This window comes from Stegostoma tigrinum, chromosome 11, assembly GCF_030684315.1.
Source record: "Stegostoma tigrinum isolate sSteTig4 chromosome 11, sSteTig4.hap1, whole genome shotgun sequence".
NCBI classification, from domain to species: Eukaryota; Metazoa; Chordata; class Chondrichthyes; order Orectolobiformes; family Stegostomatidae; genus Stegostoma; species Stegostoma tigrinum.
In genome coordinates, this window is record NC_081364.1 from 77,065,234 (window position 1) to 77,092,693 (window position 27,460).

Consider the following 27,460-nt stretch of genomic DNA (forward strand, 5'->3'; position numbering starts at 1 on the left):
AATAATTTATCCCAATGGCACAGCACATTCCCTCAACATCCTGTAGTTGAGGCAAGTGCCTTGCATTTGTCCAACACTGAAAAATCTTCCCTGTGTAATTCAGTAAAATTAACCAGAATTTGATAAATCCAAACTCAGTTGATAGCTGGAGCGCAAAATGTGACTCAGAATCTGGGCATGATTTGGGTCTTGTGTAATGGTAACGCTAATGCCTCTGTGCCAGAGCTCTGGATTTCCATTCCCATCGCTGAAACTGTGGTAATGTCACTAGCTCAGGACCAGAAGTTCTGGATTCAAGTCCTGCCAGTCGCGGAGGTGTGTCACAGCCTGTCAGAACAGGTTGATGAGCAAATTTACAGAAGAATAACGTTGCAGAATCAGGGACTGTTGCAGTGCAGTGGTAATATGTTGTGTTGGGAGCTGAGAATATTACTCACTGGGCTGTGGTGTGGTAGATTGTGTTTAATTTGCATACCCACCTCTGGGCATGAAGGTCGAGATTCAAATTCATAATATGTTTGAACAAGTTGGTTGAAATTTTTCCAAAATTGTGACTTGATCGAGAAGGAAGCGGTATTAGTGTTCAATTTCAGAATTTAGGCCCGGGATAACAGAAAGCACAGCCATTTGTGTTGATTGGAGTCAAATTTGCACTTTGTATATGTTTATAAAATCATGAAGGGCATGGATAGTGTGAATAGTCAGGGTCTTTTTCCCAGTGTATGGGGAGTCAAAGGTTAGACAGCACAGGTTTAAGGTGTGTGGGAAAAGACTTAAAAAGAATCATACGGAATGAACTGCCAGACGAAGTGCTGGAAGCTTGTGAAAACAACGTTTTAAAGGTAACTGGATGGGTATATGAATTGGAAGGGTCCAGAGGAATATAGGCCAAATGCTAGTAAATGGGATGAGATTAATTTCGGATACCTGGTCAGCATGGACATGACACACCAAAGGTTTTGTTCCCAGACTATACATCTTCATGATTCATTCATTCAATTGTTCAAAATCACTTTGTAATCTAAGATACGTTTCCTTGTCCATGTTCAAATAATCTGTGTCCTCTGTAAACTTGCTAACTATGCCTTCTATAATTTTCATTAAATCATTTATTAAATGACAAACAAAAGTAAATCCAGCACCGATCTCTGTGGATCACCACTGGTCACAGACTTCCAGTCTGATGGACAATACACACACACACACACACACACACACACACACACACACACACACACACACACACACACAAGCAAATAGAGACACAGATATAAGCAGATGGCGGGTTACGGTGAGAAGACAAGAGAGTTGTTTTGAGAAACATGTCAAGCATCATCGAACAGCAGACCAGACTTGATGGGCCAAATAGTTAATTCTGCTCCAATTTCTTAAACTGTCTGGTCTGAGGTTGTCAGGAATATATTTCCAAGAGGGCAGTGATGACAGAGATTGACTGATACTTTACTGAACAGAGTCAATTGGAATACAGAATAGGTTTGAGGGAATGAATGGCCTACATCTGCTCCTATTTGTTGTGCTCTTTAAAGAGGAGGTAATTTGCTGTGAGGTTAAAACACTTTAAGGAGTCTCCCAATTAAGATTGAGATTAGAATATTTCTTTCTCTTTAATATTATGCTGTCTGTGGTTTTCTCATCCCCAGGGCACAGTGAAGACTGGGTTAGTGAAGATATTCAAGGCAGAGCTGAACTGACCTTTAATGGACAAGAGAACCCATTATTGGAAATAAACAGGAAAAGTGTGTTCAGCCACTAACCGATCAGCCATGATCTTTCTAAATTAAGCAGCAGTCTCGAGGGTCTGAATGGCCAACTGCAGCTCATATCCTGTGTGTTGTTCTCTCACTCCAACCCTCAAAGCTACTACAGAGGGAAACGAAATCACCATTCAACTAGTTGTGGTTTTTACAATGAGATAGGGGATCATTCTTCCTCTCTCAGGAGTCACACAGGACAAGAATGAAGTACTCAGACATAGAGTCAAAGAGACACAGAGATATACAGCATGCAAACAGACTCTTCATTTCATCTCGTCCATGCCGCCCAGATATCCTAAATAAATCTAGGCCCATTTGCCAGCATTTGGTCCATTACTCTCTAAACCATTCCGAAACATATACCCATCCTGATGCCTTTTAAATGTTGTAATTGTACCAGCCTCCATCACTTCCTCTGGCAGCTCATTCCATAAACACACCACCCTCTGCATGAAAATGTTGCCCCTTAAGTCCCTTTTAAACCTTTCCCCTCTCTCCTTAAAGCTGTGCCCTCTCGTTTTGGACTCCCCCACCCCGGGGAAAAGACCTTGCCTGTTTACACTCGTCAATGATATTTTATTTTATGGTGTACCAATTGTGGCAATTTTTCCACACAGCACCCACAGCCAAAAACGAAATTAACCATAAGCTTATCTATATTTGTGATGTTCTTAAAGGGACAGATGTTAACCAGACTGATAGGAAATCTCCCCTCCTCCTCGATACATTTCCGAGGAAAATTGAGCACCTGATTGAGAGGGCAGACTAGATTTATCGCTGCATCTAAAAGACAGCATTTTTGACCGTACAGCATTCTACTCAAATGTCAGTCTATGTTCTGTGCTATTTTTTTAAACACTCAAGGATCAGAGTCATTGACAGTGCAACCTCTACCTGATGATCTGACAGCAAGCAGCCCTAATGGTGTGTTGCTGAGCACAGAAACACCTGTACAACCAGCTGCACACCACAGGAGAGGCCCTGCAACCTTTCTGGGCTGCTACACAGCGAGACTTAGTTAGCTAACAGGAAATGCAGAGTAGAGATTTTTATTTATTTTCAGTTTGGAAAGCTGGAATTCATGGAATTCCTCAGGGATCAGTGTGAGGTCATCAACAGTTTACAAACTAGATTGCCAGATTGGATCAAGGGCTGATAGGATTGAAGCTCCAATTGCTAGTATGCCAGTATAGTGATCCAATAAGATGTCAGCTCAAGGCACAGCATCTACAACGGGCTGTAGACAGGGGATGAGAATGAGCAAACTTCCAGCATTGCAAATAAAACAGTACAGTGTGGGTTATGGGAAGTTTGTGTTTTGGGGAAAGGATAAAACAACAATAAATTATATGACTGGAGAAGGAACACAGAGATTGGTGCTACTGAGTGATTTGTGTGCCCTGGTACATAAATCATGTAATATTATTCTGAAGATGTTGCAAGTGATTTGGAAAGTGAATTGAATGATGTTGTTTCTTGCAAAGGGTGCTGGGTATGATCTCGGGCATGTTTCCCTGAATCTCGACAGGGCATTGCTGAGAGCACATTTGATGCTCTGTGTGTAGTTATGATGCCCTAAACGGAAAAAAAAACTGTGCTTGAAAATTTTCAAAGATGGTTCTTTATACACTGCCCTGGGATGAGGGCATTATGTTTTGGAAGATTCACAGCTCAGACCTGAGAGCAAGAAATGTTCTTCTTAGACATTATAAGACATTGAAGGGAGTGTACCTGGTGAATGCCTGATGAATATTTCCTTGTGTATGGGAGAATAAAACTGAGGAAGTAATTTTAAAAAAACAGGTTCTGAGGAAGGTTCACTGGGCCTGAAACATTAACTCTAATTTCTCTTCATAGATGCTCTCGGCCTGGTGAGCTTTTCTAGTAATTTCTGTGTTAATTTCGGAATAAGACACATTCATCTTAACGAAGATACTGTGAAGACATTAAACATTTTTTTTAAAATTACGCAGGCACATATAAACATATCTTTAAATCAAGTAGGCCCATTTGTTGCTGAGGAAATGGCTCTGTGTACGGCAGCAGCAATGATGCACCCACATGGAGCAGGAAATGTGGTAGAAACATATAGCTCGGACAAAGTTCAAGGAGACCTCACATGTTCCAGTTTGGGGGTCGAATAACATTACTGTGCGATTCAACTTAGAGAGGGATACATATTGCAATGTCTCTGTTTTGCAACAGCCTATTGCTCCCACTCTCTTTCCTTCCTCCTCATGACAGCAACGTGAAAGCTAAACACTGGCCAGTCATCTTTACCACTCATGGAGGATTCATGACTCGGATTCACTGGAATCTCCCACTGTGTGAAGCAAAGGGAATTCAGCCAAATCTAACTGTTCCAGGAAGTCACCCCATTGCCAACAACATGTGCGAACAGAACACATTTGGAAGCAGAATAACATCTGGGGAAACTCACATTTTTCCTTTTATCATGAGTTCAACTATTATGTGAACAAAGTTATATTAAATTAACATTTGTATGTTAACGTGTGTGTGTGCGTGTGTGTGTGTGTGTGTGATGTACCTACTTGCAGATCCAGACTGTTTTACATTCTTCGTTCCATCATAGCTTGAGTAACTTTATGTTGGTCATAAACGTGCTTTTTAGCAGATTAAAGAAAACTGCCTGACTTGTTCCTAACACCAACCCTGACCCAGTCTGATACATATATCATCGGCCACATCACCAACCTGGTTACATATAAAATTTGCTGTGACCAGTGGAGGAGTGGGACTGGAAAAGGAAACAATGACCAGCCAAGCCAGGGAACCATAGACCAGTGAGGCTGACATGAGAGCTGGGTAAGTTGTTGGAGAGGATTCTGAGGGATAGGATTTACATGCAGTTGGAAAGGCAAGCATTGATTAGCGACAGTCAACATGGCTTTGTGCGGTGGAAAATATGCCTAAATAACTCGATTATTTTGAAGATGTGATAAAGAAAGTTGATGAAGGCAATGTGGCAGACGTTGTCAATATGGACTTTAAAATGATGTTTGGTAATTTTCCAAATGGTTGACAGGTTAATAATGGTGGGACACATGGGATCCGGGGGAGCTAGCCAATTGAATTCAAAACTGGCTTGAAGGCAGAGGATTGTTTTACAGACTGGAGACCAGTGACCAGCGGTGTGCCACAAGTATCAGTGCTGAGTTCACTGCTTTCCATCATTAATATAAAGGGTTTGCATGTGAATGTCAGAGACATGGTTAGTCAGTTTACAGATGACATTAAAAAGTGGTGCCATGGACAGTGGTGAAGTTTATCTCAGAGGGCAAAGGGACATTGATCAGATGGGCCAATGGGCCAATGTGTGGCTGATGGAGTTTAATTTAGGTAAATGAGAGGTTTTGCATTTGGTAAGGTGAAGCAGGGCAGGACTGACACAGTTAATGTTAGGATCCTGGGGAGTGTTGCCAGATAAAGAGACCTTGGGGGCACACACATAGTTCCTTGAAAGTGGAGTAGCATATGAGACAGGGTAGGGAAGGACACATTTGTCACGGTTACCCTAATCAGTCAGAGCATTGATTATAGGGGCTGGGATGGCATGTTGCTCCTGTACAGGCCATTGATGAGGCCACTTTAATAATACTGCGCACATTTTGGTTGGCTCTGCTAAAGGAAGGATGTTGTTAACCTTGAGAGGAGCAGAAAAGATTTACAAGCATGCTCCTGGATTGGAGGGTTTGAGCAAGTGGGAGATGCTGAATAGGTTGAATTTTTTTACTCTGCAGTGATGGAGATTGAGGGGTGACATTACAGAGGTTTATAAAATCACGAGGAGCATGAATAGTCTGAATAGCCCGGATCTGTTTCCCAGGAGTGAAAAAGTAAAGTGCCTATGTTGAAGATGAGAGGGGAAAGATACAGAAGGGAACGTGGGGCAACATTTTCATGCAGAGAGTGGTGTGTGTACAGAAAGTGCAGCCAGAAGTGGTGGAGACGGGTGCATTTACACAGTTAAAGGGAACCTGGGTTGGTAAATGCATAGGACTGGTTTAGATGGATATCGGCCAAATACTGGAAAATGGGCATAGATCGGATTACGTATCTGGTCAGTGTGGACAGATTGGACCAAAGTGTTTGTTTCTGCGCTGTGTGAGTTTCTGATTCTATAAGATGGATGAGAAGAAATTCGAAAAGGGCATTTTGACTGGGAATTCTCTTCCCCAGAAGTCTATGGTGCCTTTCTGTTTACATTTATTCAGAGCTACATTAGTGAAATAGTTGACAGATTTTGCAAAAAAAACTGAAGCGTCTCAAGCTGTTCCCTCAAGTTTTATTAAGTAGTCAGCTTTGTGCATCTCGTTGAATCTCGCTCTTGAAAGAAACAAGGACAAAACAATTTCTTACAGTTCCGGCATTGTCACACAAGTTCTCACATCGAGCTGTTACACAGGATCCCGGGGAAGCCCAATTAGGCACTTGGCCCTGCTGTACACTCCCCTGAGTCACTGACATATGAACAGGAGGAGGCCATTCAGCCCCTACAGTCACTTACATGGAAACAGACTGAGGTAACTGATGCTGCAACATGACAAGCAAATGGGGCAGGGGCTGCACAGATAGTCTGCTTCGCGCTGTTCCTCATGTGTCCATTGCTCGTGGTACATATGTGATACTTTAAAACGGTGTTCCAGCAGTGAGGTGGAAGCTTAATGTTTTGTGCAAAATCTCAAGGTGGCATCCTCCAACACGACAGACTTGTATTCTCTATGGACACCAGAATCTGGTTGGAATGGCTTCTGTTTCAGAAGTAAGGTAATATGGAAAATGTCGGGATTGTGAACAACATGACATTAAGTGGAGAGTCACACATCAATGTGGCGAGATTTCATTAAGAGTCTGCATTTCTGCCACAATTGACATGGGGCTCTATATAATTCTACATGTAAAATCTACTTGTATTTAAATAGGCAAATTATGGAAATTCTCATCTTATCAGTGCGTTTTTTTGGACATAAGCGTTCAACACAAACTCCAAGTTCTAATGGAATTATCTGTTACTCCTTCACAGCTTTACAGATTAAACAGTCAGTTTCCTCATGGGACCATCATCTCAGGGATGAGACTGGTGATACTCGTTTGCACTGAGCCTGTGGCAAGAAGATCTTTCCTTCCAAAAGAGACCAAATGTGTACACGATGCCCCTAAATACTCTCTGATCAAGGATCTACAAGTGCAGAGAGATGGCTTTATTTATGTAATGGAATCATTTACAATGAAGGACAACATACCATTTACTTCCCTTGTTGCTGATACTCTGATATGTACTATTTTTGGCAACTTATGATGAAGGAAGGCAGGTCTTTTGGGACAACAACACTTCCCAACCTTGCACCATTTAATCAACACAAAATGAGATGTACGCTATTGCTGGCCACATCCAAGTTGTTTGAATGCCTTTCAAATTCCTGTGATCCAAACACTGGTACATGTTATATACCAAAAGTAGCAGCGTTCAGTCTGGAAATGGGCTTGACTCTCTGTATGGTCTCAACGAAACAATTCTCAATCCATGTAGTGTATTTCCACCTACCCCTCGACTCCAACTTTTGTCACACACCTATGTGCAACCATGTCAAAAGTGTTCTGTAAATTCAAATACTCCACTCCCACTGGTTCTCATTTGTGGATGCTTCATCTGTTATATACATATTACTCAGTCGTACATGCACTGGGCAAAGGATCACAACACACAGAATTGCCAAAACAAACAGGAAAGTATATTTACTTCTGTCGATAATATTGTTTTCTCTACTTTTACATCTCATCATCCATGTTCTCTCTCACTTTTTCCCTTGCTCACAAATGCATTACAGATATTGAGTTAATAAATACTCCAATCTTTCTCCATATATTAGCTCTTAAACCTCCATCTTTCAGTTTAAATATATTGCTCACGTTTGGATGTGACACAATTATAATTGAGAACTAAAACTACAAAGACATGAGGGAGGAACTAACCAAAGTTAACAGGAATAGAATCTTAGCAGGGAAGACTGTGAAGCAGCAATGGAAGATATTTCTGGGGATAATTTGGTCGCAGATCCAAAATTTGTGGATACTTTAATTAACACAGGTTTACCAAAGATGATTTCCTTTTTCTGAATCTAAGTTGATTCTGCCAAGTCATCTTATGATTCCCTAAGTGTCTAGTTTTCGCAGTCCCCATAAAAGATTCCGATATTTTCCTAATAACTGGCATCAAGTCGTCCAAATTTTAGTTTTTTTTGTTCCCCTCCCATTCCAGATTTTATCTGGGTTACAATAGCTATTTTCCATTCTGCAGGAAACAGAAAATCCACAATCTTAAGAATTGTGAATGGTTGCCAATAATTCTTTCTCGTAGTTACAAGTTTTAATTGACATTTGGACAAGGAAATGAACAGGAAACAGTTGGAGAGATATGGGCCAAACCCAGGCAGGTGGGACTAGGATAGTTTGTTGATTATGTTTGACATGGACTGGTTGGACTGAAGAGCTGTATGACCATGTAGCTCTTTCACTAGCTCTATTGCCACCTCCATGTATATTCTGGAACATAGCAGAGAAACGTACCAAGCTTCAGTTCAATTAGCTTTAAGTAATTCCACTTTATTTATTTAAATCTCCCACAGTTTCTCATTTGCCCTGTGGAATTTCTGGAAGATTTTCTGCATCTTCCTCAGTGGAAACAGAGTACCGTATCCCACCCAGCAGCAGGTCAGTGGGGTTGAGATGGAGAGACATGGCCTCTGTCACCAAGTGAATACATCGGAACACTGCACTTAGGAGATGATGGACATGACACCCACTCCTGCTCGGAGAGTTCTAGAATCTAAACAGTTCAATGTAACTGTCATTTTATGGCCATCGATGGATTATGCTGTAACCAGTGGCACAAAGCTGTGGCCACATCATTTTAGAATCAAACTGGCTTCACACTTTGCAACTGGCTTAGTTCCATGTAGAGATAAGAATAAGTATACAATCAAAATATTAATAACTGCAAGTGTGGCCAGAAGAGAACTGCAACTGGAAAGGAGAATATTATGGTTTATTCAGAAACAGCACTGAGGCAGAGTTGAAAACTGGGAATATTATTGTTGATAAAGGGAATATTGTGATATAAATCAGCTCAGGACAAAATGGGCCAATTTGTTTGTTTTCCCTCCCACTCCAGCTTTTATTTGGGTCATAACAGTTATTTTCCACTGTGTAGGAAAGTTATGAACACTTTTATTCCTCCTCAGATGTTTGTTAAGTGAAGGTGAAAAAAAGCCACAGAATAAGAATTGAGTTTGTACTGAAAGTGAATATAATAGTTTCCTTCTTTGCCAAATACAGAAAATAGAAATTGAGATGCTGGTCACAAAGGCTTACAGAATTAATAAATGGGCAGAGATAGAGAGACTTACCAGGAACACCAACAATAGCGAGGATGGGATAGTAACCCGCTTGAATAACTATCAGTACAGCTTCTATCCGCCATGTTAACGGTAACCAATCGATAGAAAGCCAGTAAAGGCCTAAGGATGAACTCCTGTCCATTGTTGGAACATTCCAATCTATTCCTGTCAGATTCTGGTACATTGTTGTCACATTCCCGGCTGTGGTTCTGAGATTCTGATCCATAATTTGGAACATCCCAATCTGCTGTTCACAGATTCTGATCTCTCCTTCTCTCTGGAGCTGCTGATCCCAATCGTGTTGAGGATGACACAGCCATGGATACTGTGGGGTAACGCATTGGAAGAAACCCCTTATTAACAGAAGAGGGAAATCCTCCAGTGACACAGTTAGTATCCACGGAGACTGACATTAATTCGAGTCACGGAACAAACAGCTCCAGTTAACCCCTTCCACTCTGACACTTTTATTGTAACAACAATACCTGGTCTGGGTGGGATGCTGACATTGCCTGCTATTGGCCTCAGTGCCCATCTCCAATTACTCTCACAGTGAGAGAAGTAAAGGAGAAAGGTGATGCTTTCTTTACACAAGCTCGATGATGCTGCCGTGTCATCCACATGCGATATCACATGTAACTGCTTTCCTAAGAGCCAGTTGAGAGGTTGTTACTGCACTGAAGTCTCCTCCACCACAACACCTGCCAATCTAAACCCTGTCTCTGGCCACAACTGCCTGGAGAAAGACTCGAAATGTGGGTTTTGCTGAACTTTCCTCTCACTGCCCTAATAAGGCAACATTTTATCCTTAACACAACACTTTCAATAATTTGCTTCTAAAGTTACAAAGAACTTTTTTTGCAGTTTATACAACTTTTCTTTACCGATTTTTTGGCTTTCGCCCAAAAGTAAGCGTTACATTTCCAATAGCTTTGCTTATTGGGAGTAAAGGGTCAGAGACAATATCTATGTGAGTGATTAAGGAACAGTAAGGAAGAGGGGACAGTGGCTGTGCAGACTAGACAGGACTAATGTGATATCGTCCAGTAGCCAATTTCTTCTTCATAGACGGAATAAAATAAAACGCAGAGAAAGAAACAGAATAAATTTGGCTGAAGGAACGGAGAGTGACAATGTAAACAAAATACAATAGTTTGAAATGGAATGGAGGAGAAATGATTTTATATACACTGTTTAATCAGTGTGTGTGTGCAGATAGATAACATGCATAGATAAATGTTCACATTTGTGCATGAAATTCAGAGTTATTCATGGAGACGTGGTTAATACAATATAATGTAGAGAAGATAACAAGGTGTAGAGCTGGATGAACACAGCAGGCCAAACAGCATCAGAGTTGCAGGGAAGCTGATGTTTTGGGCCGAGACATTTCATCTGAAATGGGGGAGGGGAAGGTGTCTCTGAAATAATTAGGGAGAGGGGAGAGGCTGATCAAAGGTGGATAGAGGAGAAGATAGGTGGAGAGGAGACAGACAGGTCAAAGAGGTGGGGATGGGGCTAGTAAAGATGAATGTAGATAGGGGGGTAGGGAGGAGATAGGTCCGCCCAGGTCGGACGGACAGGACAAGGGGGCGGGATGAGGTTAGTAGGGAGGGAATGGGGGTGCGGCTTGAGGTGGGAGGAGGGGATAGGAGAGAGGAAGAACAGGTTAGGGAGGCGGGGATGAGCTGGGCTGGTTTTGGGATGCAGTCGGGGGAGGGGAGATTTTGAAGCTGGTGAAGTCCACATTGATATCATTGGGCTGCAGCGTTCCCAAGCGGAATATGAGTTGCTGTTCCCGCAACCTTCAGGTGGCATCATTGTGGCACTGCAGGAGGACCAGGATGGACATGTCATCTGTGGAATGCGGCGGGGGGTGGGGGGGGGAGTGGTGAAATGGTTCACGACTGGGAGGTGCAGTTGTTTATTGTGAACCGAGTGTAGGTGTTCTGCAAAGCGGTCCCCAAGCCTCCGCTTGATTTCCCTGATGTCAAGGAGGCCACAACAGCTACAGGGGATGCAGTATAACTCATTAGCAGATGTACAGGTGAACATCTGCTTGATGCGGAAAGTCTTCTTGGGCCCTGGTGTGGGGGTGAGGGAGAAGGTTTGGGAGCAGTTGTAGCACTTCCTGCGGTTACAGGGAAAAGTGTCGGGTGTGGTTGGGCTGGAGGGGAGTATGGAGCGGGAAAGGGAGTCACAGAGAGAGTGGTCCCTACAAAAGCAGACAAAGGTGGGGAGGGAAAATTGTCTTTGGTGGTGGGGTCGGATGGCAGATGACAGAAGTGTCAGAAGATGATGCATTGGATCCAGAGATTGGCGGGGTGGTATGTGAGGATGAGGGGGATTCTTTTTTGTTGCTATTGTTGGGACGGGGTGTGAGGGATGAGTTGCAGGAAATGCGGGAGGCGTGGTTGAGGGTGTTCCCGACCACTGCAGGGGGATGTTGCGGTTCTTGAAAAACGAGGGGCATCTGAGATGTGCAGGAGTGGAATGCATCATCCTGGGAGCAGATGAGGCAGAGGCGAAGGAATTGGGAAAAGGGGATGGAATTTTTGCAGAAGGAGGGTGAGAGCAGGTGTATTCTAACCAGTGTGGGAGTCAGCGGGCTTGAGATGGATATTGGTTTCTAGGTGGTTGCTGGAGATGGAGACAGAGAGGTGCAGGAGGGTGAGTGAGGTGTTAGAAATGGTCCAGGTTAACTTAAGGTTGGGGTGGAAAGTGTTGGTGAAGTGGATGAGCTGTTCGAGCTCCTCTTGGGAGCATGAGGCAGCCGTGATACAGGCATCAATGTAACAGAGGAAGACGTGGGGTTGAGGGCCAGTGTAGGCGTGGAAGAGGGATTGTTCCACGTAGCCTACAAAGGGGCAGGCATAGCTTGGGCTCGTGCAGCTACCCATGGCCACCCCCTTTGTAGGAAGTGGGAGGAATTGAAAGAGAAGTTGTTTAGGTTGAGGACGAATTTGGCTGGGCAGATGAGGGTGTTGGTGGACGGGGACTGGTCAGGCCTGTGGGACAGGAAGAAGCGAAGGGTCTTTAGGCCATTTGCATGGGGAATGCAGGTGTATGGGGACTGGATGTCCATGGTAAAAATGAGGTATTGGGGACCAGGGAATTGGAAGTTCTGGAGGAGGTGGAGTGTGTGTGTGGTGCCATGGACGTAGGTGGGGAGTTCCTGGACCAAAGGGGAGAAATTGGAGTCCAGGTAGGTGGTGATACGTTTGATGGGGCAGGGGCAATTGGAGACAGTAGGTCAACCAGGGCAGTCAGGTTTGTGGATTTGGGAAGGAGATAGAAGCAGGCAGCGCAGGGTTGGTGAACAATAAGGTTGGATGTTGTGTGTGTGAGGTCACCTAAGGTGATGCAGTTGTGCATGGTTTTGGAGATGATGTTTTGATGCTCTGGGGTGGGATCATCATGCAGGGAGCGGTAGGAGGAGGTGTCAGGGAGTCGGTGTCTGGCCTCTGTGATGTTGAGGTCAGTGAGCCATACTAAAACCGCACCTCCTTTGTCCGCGGGTTTGATGGTGAGGTTGGGGTTGGAGTGGAGGGAGCGGAGGGCTGCCTGTTCTGCAGGGAAGAGGTTGGAGTGGGTGAGAGGGGTGGAGAGGTTGAAGCAACTGATGTCTTGATGGCAACTGGAGATGAAGAGGTCAAGGGAGGGGAGGAAACCTTGGAGTGGTGCCCAGGATAGGGGCTTGTGTTGGAGGTGGGAGAAGGGGTCAGTAGTGGGAGGGTTAGGTTCACAGTTAAAGAAGTAAGTGTGGAGGTGGAGGCGGCGGAAAATCTGCTCAATGCCCAAACGTAACCGGTATTCATTGATGTGCAGGTGGAGGGGGACATAGTTGAGCCCTGTACTGAGGATTGAACGTTCATCCTCCGTACGGGGAAGGTCTACAGGGATGGTGAAGACTCAACAGGGCTTTGGGTTGTTGTCTCCTCTGGAGCTGCTGTCTGTCGAGGTTGTGGCGGAGCGATGTTGGCTTCGGCTGTGGGCAAATTTGCGTCGGTGGTGGTGGGCGAATTTGCTTCGGCTTCAGCTGTGGGCGGTGTTGCCTCCATGCCACCGCCCTCACTGCCATCCCAGGCCCCAAGAGGACTTTCCACATCAAGCAGATGTTCACCTGCACATCTGTCAATGTGGTATACTACATCCGCTGGACCCATTGTGGCTTCCTCTACATTGGGGAAACCAAGCGGAGGCTTGGGGACCACTTTGCAGAACACCTCCGCTCAGTTTGCAATAAACAACTGCACCTCCCAGTTGCAAATCATTTCAACACCCCCCTCCCATTCTGCAGACGACATGTCCATCCTGGGCCTCCTGCAGTGCCACAACAATGCTACCCAAAGGCTGCAGGAACAGCATCTCATATTCCTCTTGGGAATACTGCAGCCCAATAGTATCAATGTGGATTTCACAAGCTTCAAAATCGACCCCCCCCCACCGCATCGCAAAACCAGCCCAGCTCATCCCCGCCTCGCTAACCTGCTCCTCTCTCACCTATACCGTCCTCCCGCCTCAAGCCACACCCCCATTTCCTACCTCCTAATCTCATCCCGCCTCCTTAACCTGTCCATTGTCCCTGGACTAAACTATCTCCTCCCTGCCTCCCCACCTACACTGGCTTCTTCCCCACCTCTTTGACCTGTCTGTCTCCTCTCCACCTATCTGCTCCTCGATCCATCTTAAATTCACCTCTCCCTCTCTCCCCATCTATTTCAGAACCCCCTTCCACTCCCCCATTTCTGATGAAGAGTCAAAGCCCGAAACATCAGCCTTCCTGCTCCTCTGATGCTGCTTGACCTGCTGTGTTCATCCAGCTCTACACCTTGTTATCTCAGATTCTCCAGCATCTGCAGCTCCTGTTGTCTGTGATGCAGACGATGTGACTTTGTCTTGTTAGTGTCTTGTGAACATTGCACTCAATAGAGAGAGCCCATCTCCCGCATTCACACCTTTATTTATTCCCACTGTACATCTGCTTCTCTTCCACCGGAATTAAAAGCCCATTTGTATTTTGCACTGCTCCCCCACACCCTCTGTTTTCTATCACCCCTCCTCCACCTCTGTTTTGTTATAAAAAGTTTGTTTTCAAACCCTTTTCAGTCTGAAGAAGGGTGTCGCTGGACTTGAAACTTTAACTCTGTTTCTCCATCTCCACAGATGCTCTAGACCTGCTGAATTTCTCCAGAAATGAATTAGCACTCACTGAATTTTCAACAAAACAAAGAACCGTGCATGCTGGAAATCTGAAACAAGAAGCAAAATTGCTGGAGAAACTGGGGGCCTTGAAAAGACATCACTGGATCCAACAGCTTAACTTTGCTTTCACTCTGCAGGTGCTGCCAGACCTGCTTAGTTTCTTCAGCAATTTGTGTTTTTGAATAAATTCCAAAACATACGTCAAAGTTTCTCAAAAGCCCTGCCCAACATGGATCACCATATACTGAGAAGTGAATGACAGCACAAGGTGAACAAATTAATTGGTTCTGAAGCTACATAACTCTTGCATCACTGACATTGCAGAGCTCTTAATCATGGTCAGGGAGAGAAACATTCACTTAAAAAAAAAACATTCCTATGGTTTGGTAACAAGCCCCCCAGCCTAACAAGCCCACACCGACCCTCAGGGCATCCCATCCAGACCCACTCCCCTATTACCCACCTAATCTACACATCGCTCAACACAATGGGCAATTTATCATGGCCGATTCAACTCGTCTGCACATCTTAGGACTGTGGGTGGAAACCGGGCCACCTGGAGGAAACCCACACACAGACACTGGGAGAAGATGCAAATTCCACACAGACAGACACCTGCAGGTGGAATTCAGCCTGCATCCTGGGCGCTGTGAAGCAGCAGTGCTAACCACTGAGCCACCGTGCCACCCAAAGATGCCTCTACTGGAGGGGTAAACGTTCAGATGAATATGTTAAAGGGTTTTGAGGAATGTGACAAATTGGTGGTGTGTTATCATGGAGAGAAGAATTCGAATATTAAAATGCAAGTGTTACCACACCAGAAAACAAAATAGGTTACTGTGTACAATGGGGACTCGGTCTGAACTGGGGGACATTACGTGGCACTTATTGCAGCTCAAAACTGGGCATCCATGTGGTGATGGAAACCCCAGCAACAGCAGCAGAATTGTATTCCACCAGAATCTGTGACTCTTTGTCCCAGATAATCCTTCAGTCTATGATTCCCATGAAGCTGGTCAATAGCTCAGTGACGAGTGCAGGCAAACACGCCGGGGTCAGAACCATGTGTACCTGAAACTGATGGCAACTGTTATAGATACTGCATTCGACTGCTTGCATTACAGACAGCAGAACTGACATATGACACACAGGGTGGAATGATTGCAAGATCAACAGACCAACTATCCTGCTACAACCAGTCATGAATGGTGATGGGGACAGCAGGAACTGCTGATGCTGAAGGCTGAGATAACAAGCTGTGGAGTTGGATGAACACAGCAGGCCAGGCAGCATCGGAGGAGCAGGAAAGCTGACATTTCGGGTCTGGATCCTTCTTCAGAAAGGAGGGGAAGAGAGCTCTGAAATAAATAGAGAGAGGGGGAGGTGACAACAAAATGGAATCAGTGGAGGAGATAGGTGGAGAGAGGACGGGCAGGTCAAGGAGGCGGGGATGAAGCCAATAAAGGTGAGTGTAGGTAGGGAGGTGTGACGGGGGTTGGTCAGTGAGGGGGAGGGGGCGGGTAGGTGGGAGGGAACATGGACAGGTCGGGGAGGCGGGGATGAGGCTAGTAGAGGTGAGGTGAGTGCAGATAGGAAGTGGGGGTCAGGGTTGGTCAATGAGTGGGGAGTGGAGGTGCTTCACAAAGCAGTCTCCAAGCATCCTTTTGGTTTTCCCGATGTAGAGGAGGCCACATCGGGAACAGCGGATACAATAGACCACATTAGCGGACGTACAGGTGAATATCTGTTTAATGTGGAAGGTTTTCCTGGGTCTGGGATGGAGGTGATGGGGGAGGTGTAAGGGCAGGTGTAGCACTTCCTGTGGCTGCAGGGAAAGGTACCAGGCCTGGTGGGGCTAGTGGGGAGTGTGGAGCAGACGAGGGAATCGTGGAGAGCGCGGCCCCTCCGGAAGGCAGAAAAGGACAGGGAGGGAAATATATCCTTGGCAGTGTGGTCAGATTGTAGATGGTTGAAGTGGCGGAGAATGATGCATCGGATCTGGAATTTGATGGGGTGATACATGAGGACAAGGGGAATTCTGTCTTTGTTTTTATTGCAGGGAGGGGGTGTGAGGGCTGAGGTGTGGGAAACACAAGAGATGTGGTTGAGGTCATTTTCGACCACTGTGGGGGTGAAATTGCACTCCTTGAGAAACAAAGACATCCGGGATGCCTGGCAGTGGAACGCCTCATCTTGGGAGCAGATGTGGTGGAGGTGAAGGAATTGGGAACAGGGGATAGCATTCTTGCAGGAAGGCAGGTGAAAAGCAGAATATTATAGGGAGCTGTGGAAGTCGGTGGGCTTAAAATAGAAATCAGTTTCCAGACACTTACCAGATAGAGACAGAGAGGCCCAGGAAGGAGAGAGAGGTATCAGAGATGGTTCAGGTGAGCTTAATGTTGGGTGAGAGGTGTTAGTAAAGTGGATGAACATTTCAATCTCCTTGTGGGAGCAAGAGGCAGCGCTAATACAGGCATCGATGTAATTGAGGAATTGGTGGGGATGGGGCCAGTGTAGCTGTGGAAGAGGGACTGTTCCATGTATCCCACAAAGTCGCAGGCATAGCTTGGGTCCATACGGGTACCTATGGCCACCCCTTTCGCCTGTAGGAATTGTGAGGAGTTGAAGGAGAATTTGTTTAGGGTAAGGATGAGTTTGGTTAGGTAGATAAGGGTATCGGTGGTGGTGGACTGGTTGGGCCAGTGGGAGAGGATGAAGCGGAGGGCTTTTAGCCCATCTGCATGGTCAGTTACACAACTCCCTGGAGGAGAGGGTTTCAGAAATATCCCCATCCTAAATAATGGAACAGCCCTGCACATCAGTGCAACTTCAAGGATGTAATATCCCCACTTTCCTCAGCCAGAAGTATCGAGTTGATGATTCACCTCACCGGCACCATGACGTCCACAAAATCACAGAAGCCAGTCTTCAAACAATTAGATTCGCGGCACATGATACCAAGAGAAAAGATAATGATAAAGTAAAGATACGATAAAGATAACTGGCCCTGATGCCATTCCTGCAATGGGACTGAAGGCTTATGCTGCACAACAAGCCGTGCCCCTGGGGAAGCTGTTTCATTCCAGCCACAACTCTGACACCTACCTGGCAATGTGGAACATTTATCAGCTGTGCGCAGTTTCCTAAGAGGAGCATAACTGCAGTTTGACTAGTTGCCATGCCCTTAGTCTCATTACGATTGTCAAATTGTTGGAAGTTGTTTTTGACAGAGCTGTCAAGCAGCACAGCAATAACCTGCTCGGTGTGGTTTCTGATAGTTCCCCATGTGGAGATGGTGCTGTTGTGGAAATATCATTGGATTTCTAATCCAGACCAGGCTAATGCTTTGGTAGCTGGGGGATGTTAAGAATACTTAATAAAATATCGAAGTCTCAAATCTGGTGTCAGTAAAAGTGACCTCGAAGCCAATATCGATCGGAAACATCAATGTGCTTCACCAACACGCTTTCAGGATGAAAATCTACCGTGCTGTCCTAATCTGGCCGAAAAGCCTCTCCAGACACACAGACATGTGATGAACACTTCAATGTTCTCTGGAACAGCCAAGCAAGGGACTCAATTGCATCAAACTGCTCTGATGCCTTAAAGGATAAAATCGGATGGAACACCCAGCCACGGCATCGGAAAAGGGACAAAGAAACACTGTTGTGTTGAACATACACAGGCCTCCTTCCTGATATCTGAGAGCTTGTGGGAACATTTAAAGAGCTTTCCCACGGGCGGCACAGAAATATCAGGAAAGGAGAAGGCCATTCAACCCATTTAGTGTCCCCCAATCTAGTTCATGGATGAACATACACAGGCCTCCTTCCTGATCTCTGAGAGCTTGTGGGAACATTTAAAGAGCTTTCCCAGGGGCGGTACAGAAATATCAGGAAAGGAGAAGGCCATTCAACCCATTTAGTGTCCACCAATCTAGTTCATGGATGAACATACACAGGCCTCCTTCCTGATCTCTGAGAGCTTGTGGGAACATTTAAAGAGCTTTCCCATGGGCGGCACAGAAATATCGGGAAAGGAGAAGGCCATTCAACCCATTTAGTGTCCCCCAATCTAGTTCATGGATGAACATACACAGGCCTCCTTCCTGATATCTGAGAGCTTGTGAGAACATTTAAAGAGCTTTCCCACGGGCGGTAGAGAAATATCAGGAAAGGAGAAGGCCATTCAACCCATTTAGTGTCCCCCATTCTAGTTCATGGCTGAACATCTCTCCAATGCTTTTCTTCCACACAGTGCACATAGACCTGGAAGTGATTAATCATTAGAAAACAAAAAAATATAAACTAGGAACTGTCGTCGTTCCTTCAGTCCATTGATTTTTCTCCACCACTCAACATAATGATGCTAATCCTATATCTCATACGCCTGTTCTCCGCCCATCCATTTAGTGTCGAGAAATCCTTATTTGTATTCAGTGTCTGGCTTCTGCAGCCTTGTGTGGCAGAGTGTTCCGAAGGTTCACCAGTCTCTGTGTGCAGGCATTCATGCTCATATCATTGTCCACTAGCTTACCTGTACCTGACATTATAACACTTATTTTAGATATCCCAGCCAAGGGCATTATTCTCCCTGCTTCCAAACTGTCTCACTCTGTGAGAGTTTTATATATTACAATGAGATCGTCACTCATTTTCCTAAACCTCATGGAATTTCAGCCCAGTTGACTTGAATTCAGCTCAAACAATAAGGCTGCCATCCCAGAGATCAGTCTGGGGATACTTTGCTGCGCTCCCTCAATATCAGGTTTATCCTTAATGGGGTAAGGAGACCAAAACTGCACACAACACTGCACAATGTTTGAGATATGGTTTCATCAAGGACCTGATCTCCAGTAATATAAACAGCCTTCTAAAACCATCCCCTGTCTCCTGCCATTAAGACAATTTTGAATGTGACTTGCCAAATTACCATTGATACCTTTGTGTTTAACTTTCTTTGTCAGTTTTTCATGTGCGACTTTGTCAACAGCCCTTGCTGAAAAAAAACATATAAATGATCATCTTGATAGAAATCAATCAAAATGAGACTTCCCTCAAAAAAAGTCATCCTGACTATCCCTGATCAAGTCTTGTCTCTCTAAATTCAGATCAATTAAGTGTTTGTGAGAAGAACACAATTGTAATTATGGGTGGTTTGAATATGCATATTGATGGGATGAATCAATTTGGCATGGATCGCCTCGAAGAACAATTCATAGAGGGTATGAGGGATTGTTTCTTACAGCAACATGTCACAGGAACAACCAGAGGGCTGTTTACTTTAGATTTGGAATTATGTAACGAGGAAGCATTGATAAATGGTCTTCTCGTTAAGGACATTCTTGGAGGAGTACCATAACATGGGGGAGCTGCAAAATCGGACTGAAAGCCGGGACACACCAGTTTCATGCAAGACTTTGAGGTTTTGCAAAGATAACAGTACAAGTCTGAGGAGGGAGGCGTCCTGAGTAGACTGGGCAAAAACATTAAAGGACTGGACAGCTGAAGAATAAAGGCAAATATTTAGGAAAATGCTGAATACTTCCCCATTAAAGTAATTGTCTGGGAGGAAGAGGAATTGTATGAAGGTGAAAAAAATCATCCATGGCTTGACAAGGAAGTCAGTGACAACATGAAGACAAAACCTTGGACATATCATACTGCACAAGTTCGTCGCTCTTTGGAGTATTTGGGGAGGCAGTGTTCGAGTGGTATAATCACTGGACTTTTAATTAAGTGACAATGGTCTGGGGAGCTGGGTTCAAATCCTGCTGTGTCAAATGGTGGAGTTTGAATTCAAATTGAGAATTAATAGACCAATACTGGCCATGAACCAACTGTCAGGTAAAACCCAAGTGGTTCACAAATGTCCTGTCAGAAAGGAACCTGCCATCCTTAGTTGGCCTGGCCTACATGTGATTCCAGGCCCACTGCCATATTGTTGAATTTTACCTGCCTTCTGGATAATTAGTGATGGGCACAGCCAGTGATGCCCACACCCAGTGAATGTTATGTGGTTGGCATGGAGGAGCTGAGCTGAAAGTCTGTTTCCGTTCATTATAACTCAACGGCTTTATGATTTGGTGTTGGTGCATACATAGTGCTGTTGGGAGGAAGTCTCAGCAGTGTATCTGGTGTGTCAGTGTTGCTGGCAGTGAGCATTACTGGAGAGGGATAGAGTGTTAAACAAGCCGCTTACGTTTTCCTCGATCGAGTTTGTGCAGCTGTGCTCATCCAGGTACCTGAGGATCTTCCATCACACTCCTGCCTGGCCCGTTGTAGGTAGTGGAAAGGCTTTAGAGAGCTTTAGGAGGTGAGTTACTCGCCACAAATTCCCAGCATCAGATATGCTCTTTTAGATGGCTGCGCCAGTTGAATTTCTGATCAGCAGTTGCACACAGGATATTTTTCGTTGGAAGTTGATCTTCATGCTGAAAATCAAAGAGGAGCTTTTGGATTACCTCGTGTTGGATGTGGCAACTGCCCTGCAGTTTTGAAGAACTATTCTTGTTAGACATTCATCAGCAAAACCTGAATGGTGTCCACATATTTTGGAAGAAAGTTATCGACTGCTGCAGGAACTGAGGATTGTGAAACCGTGCTGAGAGATACTGTTTTCCTCCCTGTCAGGAATGGTCTGCTTTGATCATTCACAATCCTGGCAAAAACAGAAATATTGTCTTCGAAATGCAACTTTGACTCACAGGAACATGAAACCAGATCATTGAAACGGTCAACGAGTTCATGAGCGCTGGAGGGGAACGGGAGTTTGCAACTGGCAGGAAAACATGTACATTCTCAAACTGCGTATGCGGGAGGGAGGAGCTTATTCTTCTTTTGAGAAATGACACCCTTACAGCTGAAAGTATTTGTTATAATGAAGGAAAAGCTGTACCCATGCCATTGGATTAGTTAAAATGATAGTGGCAAACAGCTGGAATAATCTCGCACTGACCAATTGAAACTTCCTGGATGTTTTCAGACGTAGCTGGGATGTCCAAGATTGATTTAGTGCCAACACTCCATGAGATGATGCTGATTTGTAAAATAACCCTTTACTGAGCACAGCTGATGAAACTGAAAAAACAAGTGCCGTTGGCTAGGACTTCGGAATACATCAGAGCTTTTATGGCAGCCACCACATGGAATCGTACAACTGAGAAAAGGTCCATCGAGTCTGCACCACCAGGTGCTGATCCAAGTGCTTTTGAAAGTGTGTGATGTTACCTGCCTCAACCACCCTCCTAAGCAGTGCATTCCAGACGCATACTACCTTCTGGATTCAACGCAAATTGCACAAATCCTTTCTCAGCCTCTTACCTTTCACTTTAAAAGTGTGCCCCCTTGTTCTTGACCCTTCGTGGAAGGTGAACAGCTGCTATCTGTTCACCCTGCCCGTACCTCTCATGCTCTCACATACAGCGATCAGGCTCCCCCCTCAACTTTCTCTGCTCCAAAGATAATCGTGAACAAATCTAGTCTCTCTTCACAGTTTGAGTATGTTCTTGCCTTGCTACTTCTGAAGTGCATTAACTCACATTTATCAGTGTTAAATTTCGTCACACTGTTCTGGCCACCTGAACAGCCTGTTTATATCGCCCTGTCCTCCTCACTGTGAAACACCCGGCTAATCTTTGTGACATCCACAAAATTATTTATCATATCCTCTCCATCCACCATCTCCCACATTCTCATCATCATCAAGCATGCAGGTACAGCAGACAGTGAAGAAAGCTAATGGCATGTTGGCCTTCATAACAAGAGGAATGGAGAATAGGAGCAAAGAGATCCTTCTGCAGCTGTACAGGGCCCTGGTGAGACCGCACCTGGAGTACTGTGTGCAGTTTTGGTTTCCAAATTTGAGGAAGGACATTCTAGCTATTGAGGGAGTACAGCATAGGTACACAGGGTCAATTCCCGGAGTGGCGGGACTATCATATGTTCAAAGACCGGAGTGACTGTGCTTGTATACACTTGGGTTTAGAAGGATGAGAGGGGATCTGATTGAGACATAATAAGATTATTCAGGGATTGGACATTTTTTAGGCAGGAAGCATGTTTCCCCTGATGGGTGAGTCCAGAAGCAGAGGACACAATTTAAAAATAAGGGGTAGGCCACTTCGAAGAGAGTTGAGGAAAAACTTCTTCACCCAGAGAGTGGTGGATACATGGAATGCTCTGCCCCATAAGGCAGTGGAGGCTAACTCTCTGGATAGTTTCAAGAAAGGGGTGGATAGAGTTCTTAAAGATGGTAGAATCAAGTGTTATGGAGATAAGGCAGGAACAGGATACTGATTGTGGATGATCAGCCATAATCATAATGAATTGTGGCGCTGGCTTGAAGGGCCGAATGGCCTACTCCTGCACGTATTTTTATTTACAAATATCACAAAATTAACCTTGATTTTCTTCCTGTTCTCCAGCTATTATTCACAGATGAAGAATATAAAATTCCAGTCTGTTGATTCTATTAATTTGGTGAATTTACAGTGTGATACATTTGAGTTCTTTGATGGGGGAGACACAAATATTATTTTGGACATGGAGTTGAATTACCCTCTAACATTATGCCCATTCTGCATGTTATATTCTTACGGCTTTGAAGTCATTAATGCTGGGCTGGGTTTTGGTATTTTTCCCTGAAACTTTTATATTTTACATGGACCTGGAGCCTGTTTATCCTAACAGTCCCTGCAATAGTCAGAGCTGAAGGAATTATTCAACTGCAGAATGGACACAGCCTCATTCTTGAAGATTGTGTGAGAGAGCGAGTAATGAGGAGAAAGATACAATTAAATTCTACATTACGGACACATTGCAGGCAATCACACCATATTCTCATGTCTACCTTGAGAAAAATGTTAAGACATTGCACGCGAGTTGGCGGGGGGGAGGTGAGGAGAATAACATTTCATCTGCACTTGATGGAAATACAGAATTACCGAGACAGTGTAAAATCTGAACAAGAATCAAGCGTTGGAAAAGAAACATGAGAAATATTTTCTTAATTTTCAAAGGAAATCAGAATCCAATTTTCGTGAACAGCAATGCTTGACCCCCATCAATCTTTCTTCTTGAAATACATGCTTTTCGTGGTCACTCATACTTCACCTGCCAGTCCTCTTCCTCCTTCCTTACACTTCTGCTTCCCTTTGACAGACCCTTCTGCTGCTACATACCCTTCCACTGACCATCTCCCTTTACACTCTGCTTCTACCACCCCCACTGTATGTCATTCCTCTGTCCTGGTTTCTCCCACCTCCCCATCCTCTCTTTCCCTTTTCATCCTCCAACTAGGATGATAGAAGTTGCTGATTTCCAAGTTGCTATTGGTCATCAGTGAATGATGAGGTTGAAATGCTCAATGCTCACTAGGAGCAGACAGCAGTGTATGCTTGCCACTGTCTGATGCGCTGGAAATGGGATAGTTTTGATCACAGTCGAACAGAGTGAAGCTTCGTTCTTGCCCTCTGACAGGGCATTTAACCAAACAGCCTAATCAAGAATAACACCAATGTCACCTGACAGAATTGGAAGTCTGTGCCTAAAACTTCTTTGGAATATTGTGAGGTCGTGAGCACATTATTCAAAAATACTGTGTTCTGTACTTTCGCTCTTTATTGTTTCAGCTGATGTTCCAATGTCACTCAAACTGAGATCAGAGTAACATCCCATGCCACCAGCTTTACTTGCCTCATTGTGGCATCAAGTGCCCTGAAGAAAAAACTGTGGCCAATGAGAATTGAAGAGAATCCTGCTCTGGTAATGTCGGTGAGTGAGCAATGGGAAACCCAGTCTCTTCAAGTTGTTATTCAAGTTACATGTCATCCTGGAGAGGGAATAATATGGTAAAAAAAAACCTTGGTATCTCCTTACAAACAGCTCGTTGCATACATCTGCATCACTTGGATGAGAAGAGTTTCAGGAAGGCAAATCCGTGTCACCTTCTGCAGACCTATTGGTGATGACAAATAAAGTCTGTCCCTGCTAGTGCCTGCCAAAATCAATGGATAAAAATGTCCTACTTACAATATCAATATTTTTTTTCCTAGCTTAGTCTGAAGCCTCAGACAGGTAAGACTTTGCTAGATGAGTGTAACCCCAGTGACATCAGGAACATGGCATGACATTGAGGTTATACTGCGCATCAATTACTTTCAGACATCAATGCTGAACACTATAGTGACTCGATACCAAGTCGCTGCCCCCGCTGCCTGGTTCTGTCTGGTCAAATGGACAGGAACTAGCAGAGAGGGTGATGATTTTGCCTGGGACATAATCCTGCTCACAGAATCCTGCTCTACAGTCAATGTCTGACCGTTGCTTAATTCGTCCATGAAAATTTAATGCAACCCACTTTTACATTTCGTACAACAAAGAGTTAATATCACTTTACTTCTTATATGTTTAAAATAAACCAAATGCAATGTTTTTATTTTCAATTTGCAAACAACTGAAGTGACAATAATTAAACTACCAGAGTACACACCTTATTATACAGAATTTTGTGACTTGGTGAACAGTTGAATCACGTTCAGGTCAGTGAACACATCATCTTGCAGTCAGCAAATTTGTGAAAAATAAACTTAACCAAAAACATTGAATTCTCAGCTGCTGTGTTACCGTGCCTCACCACTACCTCCAAAACACTGGCCATCTCCTAAATCTGTCCCAAGAGTAACTAAACCGGACTTGGACTGGTATTCACACAATGGCTCACAACAGAACTTTAGAGGCATCCCTGAACAACAAGGAAGTGCATGGGGCAGCTTGGCTAATGAACTAGCACCAGACTCAGTACTGGTCCAAATGCAGTTTAACATTTGTGAAAAATGACCTGCCAAAAACCATGCCTCATAACTTTATCTCTGTTGATGACTTCTGATGTGCCAACTCACCCCTGTAATTGTGCATCTTTGACCTGATCCTGAATGAAGGCATTATAAGGGTGATGGACTCCTGCAGCATGCGTCGCCTTTCATTGAATCCCTTATTAACAATATCCAGTGCATGTCAGCTCCACACGTCAGTGTCCAAACTGAATTGTGCAGTGACAATGGTGGTCGGCATGTTCCCAGACCAACATCCTTGCGTGTGACTGGAAATATAAATTTCTATGGAAATGTTCTCAGCATTCTAACTATTATTAGCAAAGTCACATCACTGAATGCAACCATCCTTCGATAATAACCACTTTCTGATTGTCCAAAAAGCACACATCTACCCATTTATTCAGTTCAATTTTATGATAAAAATATGAGCAAACAGTGCACAAATCACAGTGAGGGACTTTGAAATGATAAAGCTTGTTGCCACACCCAAGATCAAATGATTATTAAGTGCAAGGACTTTAAAGACATATAATTATTTTTCCCTTGTATGAATATATGTGCTAATATTTACACACGATTGTTTTTCATGGCAACAATGCCAGGGTGTCAGATCAAACTTTGACGAGGAAACCTCCTGCTGAATCGCCCCCCCTTAGCTGGTGGATCAGCCGTGTATTATCCAGTCCCTCCAGATGTTTGTTCATATCACAGAAAATGAATGGAATTAGTTGAAGACTGCCTCGTGTAATGCTAGGAATCTTTGGAGGACAGTGAAACAGATCATTCCATCGACACTTCTGTCTGAACATTGTTGTGAGTGTTTTGGCCTTGTCTTTTCTCCTCTTCGAAGGAAGGGTCGCTGGGCCCGAAACAATCAGTCTATTTTGTTTTCTTCACAGATGCTGCCAGACCTGCTGAGCTTTTCCAGAAATTACTGTTTTTATTACATTTTCTGCTGGGCTCTTCCATCATTGAAGAAGATGATATTTGTGGAGCCCCCTCCTCCTCCTCCTCCAGTGAGTTCTTTGATTGTCCAAAACCATTCAGGACTGGATGTCACAGCATTGCAGAGATCAGGTCTAATTCGTTGGTTCTGGGTTCATTTTGATCTGTCGATCATTTTCTGCTTGTCCTATTTGCTGAGGAAGTGGCCTTCTCTTCATTTTTAAATAGGGTTGCTTCAGCTATTGGCAGCCTCTCCTGTGTTATTCACTGAACAAGGGTTGATCCCTGGCTTGATAGTCGTAATGAAGTGTGGGATATGCTGGGTAATGCTATTCAATATCGCCCTGGAGTAAAATTCTGCTGTTGTTGGTGATCCATATCACTTCACACAGCCCAGCGTTGAGTTGCTACATTTATTTGAAATCTAGCCCATTTAGGACAGTAGTAGTGTCATATACATGATGGAAGGTATTCCCAATGTAAAAGTAGAACTTCATCTCTTGAAATAGTGTGTGCAGTAGTCACTGTTACTGATACAGTCATGGATCCATGTACCAGCATCCAGCAGATTGGTGAAGATGAGGTCCAGTACGTTTCCCCCTCTTAGTCAGCCCTTCCCTAGCAGTTGCTGCCCCAGCCCAGCAGCTATGTGTTTTCACACCCAACCATCTCAAACAGCAATGCTGCTACTGATTCTCTCTTGTTGCTGGTTTTGAAATGAACCATTACATTCTCCATCTTTCCCACTCTCTCAGCGCTTCCTCCAAGTGCGGCTCAATGCGGAGGAATGCTGATCCACCAGTTCAGGGAAATGATTCAGCCAGAAATTTCTGTGTCAAAGTCTGATCTGAAACCATGAGGCTTTGTTATGTCACATTGTTGCTTTACTGCTCTGCAGGATGGCTCTCTCAGTTTTGTCATTATTCTCCAGACGTCAGCAAGGATGACTTTGCAGTGTCTACAGGGCTTTTTATTTTTGTGGCTGTCAACTGAAGGGGCCAAAGGGGCTGACTATGCTGTATAACTCTGATTCTATAGTTCTTGTGATTGTGCCCTCCAAGGTCTCACTCCCAGTACCTTGTCTATGGCACAGATTCCTACAATGTGGCCTCCATTAAGCCATTGTGCAATTTGGAGTTTTTAAACTGCTCAGTTGTCCCTCTAACTTTTCTTGTCATTGCCTCCAAGAGCTACATCCATCTCCATCTGTGTCCCTCCCTATATGTCTCACCAGCTCCAGTCGCCTCACCCCACGTATTTTGATAAGATCCTCCAGCCCCTTC